Below are 12,674 nucleotides of genomic sequence, written 5' to 3'. Positions count from 1 at the left end.
TTGAAAGCCAAAAAGAGCCATTTCTATTTGGGTGTTAAACCAAATTAGAAAACCATGACTCTAATACCAATTGTTAGTATTAGGATCGGCACTAAGAGAGGGGGGGGGGGGGGGGGGAGAGGGGGTGTGAATTAGTGCAACGGTAAAAACTACGTCGATTCAAAAAACCTTCATACGATAAAAGTCATTTACGTTGAAAATCGATTTGTGAAAGTTAATAACATGGAAGCGTAAGGAAGCATAGTGACTATCTAAGTATTTTGCAGTATGTAAATGGCAAGAATAAAATGCAAACCAAAGAAGACGGTAGTTTATAGTGGTTCGGTCAATCGTGACCTACATCCACTCCTCCGATTCCTCTTCTGTCGAGGCCACCAGCATCCACTAATGATCTTCCTTTACTAGGCGAAGATCAACCTCCTTCTTACAGCCCTCTTCTCCTTTTACCGGGTTTAGGAGATAACCCTTACAAACACTCACTCCTCTCAAACTAATCTAACACTTAGACTCAAAGAGGAGGATTCTCACAAGAGATTACAACAGCATTTTTCTACTTTCAAATTCTCTATGCTTGTATCCTTTTGTTAGGATCAGAGCGGCACTAAGAGGGGGGGGGGTGAATTAGTGCAGTGGATTAAAACTCGTAAGTTTGAAATCGATTTCATAAATGTGTAGAGATTTCGATTCGACGAAGGATGACTTAGCTAAAATAGCTCGAGTAAAGGTAGTCAAGAGTAGGGAGATGAAAACCGAACGATTTGCAGCTAAGTAGAGAAATGGTTCAGAAAATTAAATACTCACACATTCAAGGAACACCATGATATATAGTGGTTTAGTCAAATGACCTACATCCACTTTCGAAGCCTTCTTCGATGAGACTCCCAACTTCCACTAGTAAATCACTTTGAAGGGGAAGGACCAAATACCCCTCTTACAACCTTCTTACAAGTGGTTTATACTCTTATAGATTTTTTTTAAAGAGAAAGAGGGAGGTGAACACTTAAGCTATTGAAAATAAGACTTTGCTAGAGTTTTTTCTCACTTTCTAACTTTTCAAAAAGGTGTGTTCTCTATTGAGAATTGAGGGGTTTTTATAGGCCCCAAGAGGATTCAAATTTGGGCTCCAAATTTGAATTACTTTTGGGTTTCCCGGTGCTAGCGGTGCCACAGCCTGTCAGTAGTGGTGCCATCGCTTGTTAGTGTCTGACACTGACAGTGTACTAGCGGTGCCACCGTTGGACCTCTCGGGTTCTGGGCGGTTCCACTGCCTAGATTATTCCAGCTCACTGGTTGGGCTCTAAACTTGGCCCAAACCAGTCCAAACTCGGGCCCAATTGGTCTCTAATCGGGTTATGGGATTGAACCTTAATCCTAACCCAGATTATATACAAACTATAAAATTAAGACATAGCCCTAAGCAAATTTTTAACCGGCAACGTCGAGTTTCCTTCCGACGAGCTTTCTGGTGAACTTCCAGCGGACTTCCGATACACCATTGGATTTCTTCCGACGGACTCCCAGTAGGCTCCCGGTTTTGTGGCGAGTTCAACGAGTCTTTGGCAAGTATCCAAACATTCTCAGTGATCTCCGTGAACCTCCGACGATCTTTCTGACGGACTTCTGAAAACTTTGGCAAGTCCCTAATTCTTTCTCGGTTGGTTCCGGCAACACTTCCGACAATTCTTCGGACTTTCGGCGGACTCTCGAACACCCATCGAACTTGACTCCGGTAAACTTTCTTTATGTCTTCAAGCTATTGTAGTTAATTCTGCACACTTAATAATATGGATTAAATCAATTAACCCATCAATTGACTTCATCATCAAAATCCGAGATTCAACAATCTCTCCCTTTTCGATGATGACAATCAATTGATGATTGAGTTAATCATAACTCCCCCTATCTATATGTCATATTATGAGAAGATAAAAATACTTGAATTCAATCTCTTTGAATTCAAGCCTAAACCGATAAGTTCTATCCGTTGAACTTATCATTATTCTTAATAAGCATGAGCAAATACGAAACTTCGTATTTCTCATAATTTCAAGGCATGAAAATTATTTTCAAGCTGAATGATAAAAGACAATTATCATTTCGACAAGAAATAATAATAATTTAAAATTTTAACATGGATCTCATGATATAAATGTAAGGCATAATTTCATATGATCATGAGATGATTGCTTATCATATATATAAAAAAAATGATAAACATGATACGACAACCAATCTAAAAACTTTCTTATGCGATATGCTAAAAAAGTTTTGCAATTACTTTTAAGGAATATAACACATATAAGACATTTTTCATTGCATTATACAACATATAAGCTATTACAATACGATACATATAAGTCATGCTAATTTCATATTTGTACAAGTCATCAATCTTTTGCACATTTTCTCCCCCTTTGTCATTAACAAAAAGGAGATGAGTTTTCAAGCATAAAACTCGTGATCATTGAAGCCATTCATAAAATCATCTCATAAGAAAAAAAATCTTGAAAAGGAGATGTCAAAATTAACAAAGCTTCAACTTGACATTAAGATCGATCATTCAAGGAAGACATCAAATCATCTAAAATAACATGAAGGTGCTATCAAAATGTTGACAAAATTTCGAAAAGAAACATCTAACATCATATACTAGGATAATGTCAAACGCATGTTAAGGTAGCATAAAGGTTTATAATAATAAGAAATGTTTAATACAATAATTATTCCTTAGGAGCAATTTCAGAGTTCCTATATATGTCATCTATCTTCTGGTTCATCTGTCGTAGTTCCCTCAAAATTTTAACTTGCTATAATTGGATTTGCTCTTGCTGTGATTTGAGTTGCTCTTGTTGTGATTTGATTTGATTTAATTTTGCCATGATGGGATCTTCAGAAGATGAAGCAGGAGCTGGTTCTAAAGGTGCTGCACCAAAGGGACTAGGAGGAGGAGATTCATTTCCCTTAAAAATGGGTGTTTTAGGGTGTTCTACTAGTGGGGGAACTGGATCAGTCCTTCTAGGTTGCCTAATCCATATACCATTGTCAAAAGTGCACCTAAGTCTCTTGAGTAGGTTTCTGTTGATAGTGTTAAATCGATCGACCTAGATTATTTCTTCATCGGGTGAGACACAAATATTATGGGCGAGCATTAATCGAGTGACTAACCCCCCATATGATAATATTGAGTCTTTAGCTATTATGTCCTGCATATGTTGCCGGATTAAGAATCCAAAATAATTATTTTGGCTGGTCATAATCCAATACATAGTATTTAACTCTATTTGACTAATCTCATCATGATGAAATTGTTTAGGAAGTAGGATGCTTATCATGATGTGATGAAAAAATTTAGAGTTAAAGGGCAACAAGTGCTCGTAACTTTTGGGAATTATGCCTAGGTTTGGATTTACAAAAATAGTTTATAAGGCTTTGGAGTAAGTTGCTCCGATTGCATTAATATCCCATTTACTTCTAAAATAAAACTCCTATCCTTTTCGGTAATTCCAATTAACTCACGTATAGTACTATCAAAGATTCAAATTTATGTTCATAAGAGGTAGATAGTTAAACTATCATTGTTCACACTTAAGTTTGTGTAAAATAACCTAACCAACCTAGGGTAAATCGGTTCATCGATTTGTAGGATAGATAAGACATCTAAATTTGTAAACCATCTAATGGGTTCTTGGTTTCAAGTTCATCTAGATCAACATGTTTGCCCTTATGTATTGTTCTTGTTTTGAAATTTGGATACCAAGGGCTACTTCAATAGATCTAAAGAGGATTTGGTCATAGGAATCTCCTTCTACCCTTTTTCCTTTGGTTCTTGATGATCTCTTTGGAGCCATATCTAATCATGATGATAGATTAAGAGAGACCTTTAAAGAATAGGCTAAATAATGAGAGGAAGAAAACAAATTTCAGATCTTACCTTATATAAGTTTCCTTGGGAGGTAAAGAGCTTGATCTAAGAAGAACCCCTCTCTTAGGCTTTTAGAGGCTTAGAATGAGGTTGTGAGAGGTTTAGAGGGCTTTGTGAGAGTGCTAGGGAGGAAATTCTCGGGTTGAGGGCGGTTCCACTACCGACCCTAACCCCCCCTCTTTATAAGGGGGTTCTCGGGCGGTGCCACCACCAACCGAGCGGTGCCACCGCTTGGGGACCGAGTGCCCAGGCAGTGCTACCGTCGGTTTTGGCGGTGCCAACGCTGGCACGTTAAAAAATGATTTTTTTTATTATTTTTATTTTCAGAAGTTTTAATATGTTTGATTTAAGATAGGACAGTGTCTTGGATCACTCTTTAAGATGTCATTCAAAATCGAAAAGAAAGAAGTCAAATCCACGAAAACCAAAAAAAGGATAAATTTTTTTTAAAAAATATATACAATCAAGCTCATTCACAAGGACAATTCAACATGCCTAATTCCCTTCTAATAAAGTCAAATTGATCTTCATTTAAGGCTTTTGTGAAAATGTCTGCTATTTGATGCTTTGTATCAATAAATTCTAGAATGACATTATTATTATTGACATGATCTCGTATAAAGTGATGCCTAATGTCAATATGCTTAGTTCTAGAGTGTTGAATTAGATTTTTGGTTAGACAAATAGCACTTGTATTGTCACATTTTATGGGAATGTTCTTTAAGTAAATTCCATAGTCTTCCAATGTTTTTTTTATCCAAACAACTTGTGCACAGCATGCACTTGCAGCTATATATTCGGCTTCCGCCGTAGATAGTACAATCGAATTTTGTTTCTTGGAAGTCCAAGAAACAAGTGCATGTCCTAAAAATTGACATGTTCCGGATGTGCTTTTTCTATCTATCCTACATCCGCCAAAATCGGTATCTGCATAAGCTATTAAATCAAAATTATTGGATTTTGGATACCATAATCCTAAATTAGGATTTCCTTTAAGATATATAAGGATTCTTTTAACACTTTTAAGATGAGACAATTTAGGACTAGCTTGAAACCTAGTACAAAGTTCTATACTAAACATGATATCAGATCTAGTTGCGGTGAGGTAAAGTAAACTACCAATCATTCCCCTATATATTTTTTTATCAAAGCTTTCACCACTTTCATCCATGTCTAACTTAGTGGAAGTACTCATAGGAGTGTTTATAGCTTTTGAACCATCCATGTTAAATCGTTTTAACAATTCTAATGTATATTTAGATTGATTAAGAAATATACCATTACTAAGTTGTTTAATTTATAATCCTAAAAAGAAGGTTAATTCTCCCATTAGACTCATTTCAAATTCATGACTCATAAACATGGCAAATAATTCACATAATAATTCATCTGAATAACCAAAAATAATATCATCAACATAAATTTGAATAATAAAAAAATTATTTTCAAAATGTTTGATAAACAATGTAGTATCAACCTTGCCTTTTGTAAAATTATTTAAAATAAGAAAGGAACTAAGCCTTTCATACCAAGCTCTAGGAGCTTGTTTTAAGCCATAGAGAGCCTCAGTCAATTTAAATATATGATTAGGAAGAAGAGAATTTTTAAATCCGGGAGGTTGTTCAACATACACTTTTTCAGAAATAAAACCATTCAAGAAAGCACTTTTGACATCCATTTGAAATAGTTTAAAATTATTACTACTAGCACAGGCAAGGAGCATCCTAATGGCTTCTAATCTTGCTACAGGAGCGAAGATCTCTTTGTAGTCGATACCTTCTTCTTGGTTGAAACCTTTGGCCACTAGTCTAGCCTTGTTTCTAACCACGATACCGCATTCATCTTGCTTGTTTCTAAATATCTATTTAGTACCAATAACTAAATGGTCACTAGGTCTAGGAACAAGCTTCCATACCTCATTCCTCTCAAATTGGTTCAATTCCTCTTGCATTGCAATAACCCATGAATCATCTTTCAAGGCTTCGTCAATGCATTTAGGTTCAATTTAAGAAAGGAAGGCGGTTTTAGCACAAAAATTCTTGAAGGAAGAACGAGTTTGAACCCCTTTTGATATATCTCCTATAATTAGCTCCTTTGAATGAGCATCTACATACTTCCATTCCTTGGGTAAGGAAATTTCGAAAGAAGATGCATCCAAGTTGCTATTTTAAGGAGGGGGTTCATTTAAATTCAAATTATCAAAACCAAGATCATCATCAAAAGCATTTTTCTTTAACTCAAAAATTTCATTAAAAACTATATGAATAGACTCTTCTATAACTAAGGTTCTTTTGTTAAAAACACGAAAAACCTTAGAAACGGAAGAGTAACCAAGAAAGATGCCTTCATCGGATTTAACATCAAATTTTCCTAAGGCATCCTTTTCATTAAAAATAAAGCATTTATAACCGAAAACTTTAAAATAAGAAACATTTAGTTTTTTGTTATTCCATAATTCATAGGGAGTTTTTGATAGAGATAGTCTTATTAGAACTCAATTCATGACATAGCAAGCCGTATTAACGGCTTCGGCCCAAAAATACTTAGGTAGACTGTATTCATTTAACATGGTTCTTGCCATGTCTTATAAATTTCTATTTTTTCTTTTAACTACCCTATTTTGTTAAGGATTTCTTGGAGTGGAGAAGTTGTGGTTATATCCATTAGATTCACAAAAACTTTGGAAGTCACGGTTTTGAAATTCGCCACCATGATCACTCCGAATTGATGAAATCATGAAGCCTTTTTCGTTTTGAGTAAGTTAATAAAATTTAGAGAAACATTTGAAACAATCATTTTTGTGAGCAAAGAAATAGGTCCAAGTGTATCTACTATAGTCATCTACAATTATGAAGGCATATCTGCTTCCTCCTAGACTCGTTGTGTCAATTGGTCCAAATAAGTCCAAATAGATCAATTGCAATGGTCTAGTGGTGCTAATTTGATTTTTTGGTTTGAAACTAGTTTTTATTTGTTTTCCTAATTGACGAGCATCACACACTTTGTCCTTAACAAACTTCATATTGGGAATCCCTCGTACTAACTCTCTAGATGAAATCTTAGATATTAGTTTCATACTTGCATGACCTAATATCCTATGCCAAAGCCAAGTATCATCATTTAAAGCAGAAAAGCACATTTCATTACTAAGTTCATCAAGGTTGATGGTGTAGACATTATTTTATTTTAAGGCAATCATTGATATGTTATTGTTTGGTTTTTCAATAATGCACATATTAGATTCAAATCTAATGATGTAACCTTTATCGCATAATTGACTAATGTTTAAGAGATTATGTTTTAATTTATCAACTAGTAACACATCATCAATTGAAAAACTTGATTTGTTACCTATGGTTCCCTTACCAATGATTTTACCTTTGTTGTTATCTCCGAAGGTGACATACCCTTCTTCGTTGCTAGTGAGCATAGAGAAATGAGATGGATCTCCGATCATGTGCCTTGAGCATCCACTATCTAGATACTATCTCTTACTCCTAGCTTGTGAGTTTGTCTACAAAAGAGGATGGTTTTTAGGTACCCATTTGATTTTGGGTGCCTCAAAAATTGATCTACTAATTTTGTCATTCATCATTGAATTATTTATAGTTCCTTTAGGAACTCATATCAACTTATATGGACTAATTTTATTAAATGGACATTTGTAAATAACATGTCCGGATTTATAACAAAAGTTACATTTCAAATGAGGTGAAACATGTAATGTGGGTCCTTTAATGAAGGTGGTAGGATTTTGGTGAGATCCTTTCACAAAACCAATTTCACTTCTATTTACGACGTGACCCTTATTTGCAAGGATCTTGTCCAAGCCTTTGCTACCGACCTTAAACTTGTTTAAGGTCTCCTTAAGTAGCAAATTCTTATTTTTTATTGCTTCTAAGTATTCACACTTAGAGCATGCAGGAGTTTGAAGACAATCAAGCTTATTTTATAGTAAGGCATGCTCTTTCTTTAATAGATTGAACTTCTTACTAATAGTTCTACACTCATCAAATAATTTGTGAAAAGCGATAGAAAATTCATCAAAAGATAAATCTTCATTAATTAAATCATATACCTCTCCTCCTAAAGCCATTAGTGCGAAGTTTGCCTCCTCTTTGTTGCTAGCTTCTTCATTCTCGGAATCACTTGAGTCGTCCCAAGTCGCTTTTAAAGCTTTATTCTTCTTCGATTGCTTCTTCTTGGCTTGGGGGTATTTATTTTTGAAGTGCCCCAACTTCTTGCATTCGTAGCATATTACTTGGTCTTTTTTATGTTCAAGTTTATTTTTGGAGTAATTTTTAAATTTGTTCTTTCTTATAAATTTTTAAAATTTTTGAGTTAAAAGTGTAATGTGTTGAATCTCGGATTTTGATGATAAAATCAATTGATAGGTTAATTGATCTAATCCATATTATTGAGTTAAGTGTGTAGGATTAACTACGATAACCAGAAAACATAAAGCAAGAATACCGGAGTCAAGTTCCATGGACGTTTAAGAGTCCGAAAAATCATCGGAGATGCTGCCGGAACCAACCGAGAAGAAATCAGAAACTTGTCGGAATTTTCGGAAGTTCGCTGAAGAGATCGTCGGAGGTTCACGGAGATCATCGAGAAGGCTCGGCTACTCGTTGAAATCGTCACAAGATCGGGAGCCTGCTGGGAGTCTGTCGGAAGAAACCCGAGAGCATATCGGAAGTCCGCCGGAAGTTCGTCGGATAGCTCGTCGGAACAAGACTCGACGTTGAAAACTTGCTTGGGATGTTTTGAGTTATGTAGTTCACATGTAATTAGGATTATGATTAAAAGATAATCCTATATCCTGGTTAGGGGCCAATTGGGCCTAAAATTAGATTTGGTTTGGGCTGAAATTAAAGCCCAACCTGTGAACCGAAGGGTCTGGCGGTGGCACCGCCAGACTGGGCGGTTGCACCGCCCAGCACCCGAGAGCCAGGCGGTGGCACCGCTTGGCTGGGCGGTGGCACCGTTAGTCCACTATCAGTGTCAGACATTGACAGGCTGGTGGCACCGCCAACATCAGGAACCAAAGAGAATTCAAATTTTGGAGCCCAAATTTGAATCCTCTTGAGGCTTATAAATACCCCTCAAATCTCAGCTGATATTACAACTTCTTGAGAAGCAATTGATTGAGAGAAAGGTCTTAGAAAAGTCTTAGCAAGTCTTGTTTTCAATTTGCTAGAGTGTTCACCTCCTTCTTTCTTGCTGAAAATTTGTAAGAGTGTGCACCGCTTGTAAAAAGTTGTAAGAGGGGTATTTGCCCTTCCCCTTCAAGAGATTTGCTAGTGGAAGGTGGGAGCCTCATCGAAGAGGGCCTCGCAAGTGGATGTAGGTCATTTGACCGAACCACTTTAAAATCGGCGTGATCTCTGGTTTGCATTTTATTATTGCTATTTACATTACTGCAAACCTTCTTACGTGCTTTATCTCCTTATTACCTTTGCTGCATAACTTTACGAATACGCTTTCAAGTTAAGCACTTCCAAGTTCGATTTTTATCGTACGAAAGATTTATCAAAACCGACGTTTTAATCAGCTGCACTAATTCACCCCCCCCTCTTAGTACCGCTCGGATCCTAACAATTGGTATCAGAGCGAGGCTCACTCTCATATTTGGTTTGATACCCAAGAGAGATGGCTTACTCTAGCATACATGAGGGTCATTCTATCACACGTCCACCTATGTTTAATGGGTCGGATTATACTTATTGGAAGACTCGTATGAGGATCTTCCTCATTTCCATGGATTTCGAGCTTTGGACTATTGTCGAAAACGGATTTCAAAAATCTTCTCTTCCGATGAGCGAATGGAATGAATCGGAGAAGAAGGTTTTTGCTCTAAACGCAAAGGCTATGAATGTCTTGTTTTGTGCACTAGACAAAAATGAATTTAATCGTGTTTTAATTTGTGATTCGGCTTTTGATATTTGGAGAACTCTTGAGGTCACTCATGAAGGCACTAGCCGAGTGAAAGAGTCCAAAATCAACATCCTTGTGCACTCTTACAAACTTTTCCGAATGAAACCAAGTGAGTCCATCGGAGACATGTACACCCGGTTCACAGATGTCATCAATGGACTCAAAGCTCTTGGTAAAGATTTTACTAACTTTGAACTAGTAACTAAAATCTTAAGATCCCTCCCTAAATGTTGGGATCCAAAAGTTACGGCCATTCAAGAGCCAAAGACCTTAAAACATTCCCTCTTGAAGAACTTATTGGGTCTCTAATGACCTATGAAATGACATGTCAAACTCATGACGAGCTCGAGAACCCCCTTCCAAAGAACAGAAAAGATATGACACTCACATCACAAGAAGATCACTTGAAAGGAACATCAAGTGATGAGGACAGTGATAATGACATTGCACTTTTGACTCAAAAATTTTAAAAATACTTAAGAAAGAACAAATTTAAAAATAATACAAAAAATAAATTTGAACACAAGCAGGACCAAGTGATTTGCTATGAGTGCAAAAAACCGGGACACTACAAGAACGATTGTCCTCAAGCCAAAAAGAGAACATCAAAGAAGAAGGCGCTCAAGGCAACGTGGGATGATTCAAGCGCGTCCGAAGAAGAGGAGTCCAACATCGAGCAAGTTGCTCATTACGCCCTAATGGCCATCGGAGAAGAGGTAACGGATTTAATTGATGCAGATTTACCTTATCATGAATTATTAAATGCCTTCCATGAGTTATTTGATCAATGTAAGACAATTAGTAGAAAATACAAATTGCTAAAAAAAAGAGCATGATAGTCTCACTTGTAATGTTGATAAATTAAAGACTGAATATCATGATAGTTTAGCTTCATGTATAAAATGCCATGATCTAGAAACTCTCCAAAAGGAGAACATGCTACTTAAGGACACATTGAAGAAATTCGAGGTTGGTAGCAAGTCTTTAAACATGATCCTTACAAATAAGGGTCATGTTCCTAAAAGAAGTGGAATCAGATTTGTGAGAAGTCCTTACCAAAATCCAACCACCTTCGTTAAAGGCCCTATCTTACATGTTTGGCACCAAAGCAATTGTAACTTTTGTTGCAAATATGGTCATAAAACTTATAAATGTCCATTCAAGAAAATTAGTCCGAATAAACTAATTTGGGTTCCTAAAGGAACCATTATCAATTCTATGCAATATGATGAACAAGTTAAATCAGTTTTTATGGCACCCAAAAGAAAATGGGTACCTAAAAATAATCTCTTCTTGTAGAAACATACACCATCACAAGCTAGGAGCAAGAGATGGTATCTAGATAGTGGATGCTCAAAACATATGATTGGAGATCCATCTCATTTCTCTATGCTCACTAGCAAAGAAGAAGGGTATGTCACCTTCGGAGACAACAACCAAGGCAAAATCATTGGCAAGGGAACCATAAGTAACAAATTAAAATTTTCTATTGATGATGTCTTACTAGTTGATGGATTGAAACATAATCTCTTGAGTGTTAGTCAATTATGCGATAAAAGTTATATCGTTAGATTTGAATCAAATGTGTGTATTATTGAAAAACCAAACCATAACATAACTATAATTGCATTAAAACAAAATAATGTCTACACCATCAACCTTGATGAATTAAGTAATGAAATGTGCTTGTCCGCTTTAAATGATGATGCTTGGCTTTGGCATAGGAGACTAGGCCATGCAAGCATGAAACTAATATCTAAGATCTCATTTAGAGAATTAGTGTGAGGAATTCCAAATATAAAGTTTATTAAGGACAAAGTATGCGATGCATGTCAACTAGGTAAACAAATAAAAACTAGTTTCAAACCAAAAACTCAAATTAGCACCACTAGACCATTACAATTGATTCATTTGGACTTATTTGAACTAATTGACATGACAAGTCTAGGAGGAAGCAAATATTCGTTTGTAATTATGGATGACTATACTAGATACACTTGGACCTATTTCTTAGCTCACAAAAGTGATTGTTTCAAGTGTTTCTCTAAATTTTGTAAACTCACTCAAAACGAAAAAGGTTTCATGATTTCATCAATTCGGAGTGATCACGGTGGCGAATTTCAAAACCGTGACTTTCAAAATTTTTGTGAAGTTAATAGATACAATCACAACTTCTCCACTCCGAGGAATCCCCAATAAAATGGAGTAGTTGAAAGAAAAAATAGAAATATACAAGAAATGGCAAGAACGATGTTAAATGAACATAGTCTACCCAAGTATTTTTGGGCCGAAGCCGTAAATATGACTTGCTACATCATGAATAGAGTCCTAATAAGACCATCCCTATCAAAAACTCCCTATAAATTATGGAATAACAAAAAACCAAATATATCCTATTTTAAAGTTTTCGGTTGTTAATGCTTTATTTTGAATGAAAGGGATGCCTTAGGAAAATTTGATGCTAAATCCGATGAAAGCATCTTTCTTGGTTACTCTTCCGTTTCTAAGGCTTTTCGGGCTTTTAACAAAAGAACCTTAGTAATAGAAGAGTATATTCATGTAGTTTTTAATGAAATTTCTAATTTAAAGAAAAATGATTTTGATGATGATCTTGGTCTTGATAATTTGAATTTAAATGAACCCCCTCCTCAAAACAGCAACTTGGATGCACCTTCTTCCGAAATTTCCTTACCCAAGGAATGGAAGTATATAGATGCTCATCCAAAGGAGCTAATTATAGGAGATACATCAAAAAGGTTTCAAACTCGTTCCTCTTTCAAGATTTTTTGTGCTAACACCGCCTTCCTTTCTCAAA

Source organism: Musa acuminata, chromosome BXJ3-10 (genome assembly GCF_036884655.1).
Source record: "Musa acuminata AAA Group cultivar baxijiao chromosome BXJ3-10, Cavendish_Baxijiao_AAA, whole genome shotgun sequence".
In the NCBI taxonomy this organism is placed as follows: domain Eukaryota; kingdom Viridiplantae; phylum Streptophyta; class Magnoliopsida; order Zingiberales; family Musaceae; genus Musa; species Musa acuminata.
This window is presented reverse-complemented; position numbering follows the sequence as displayed.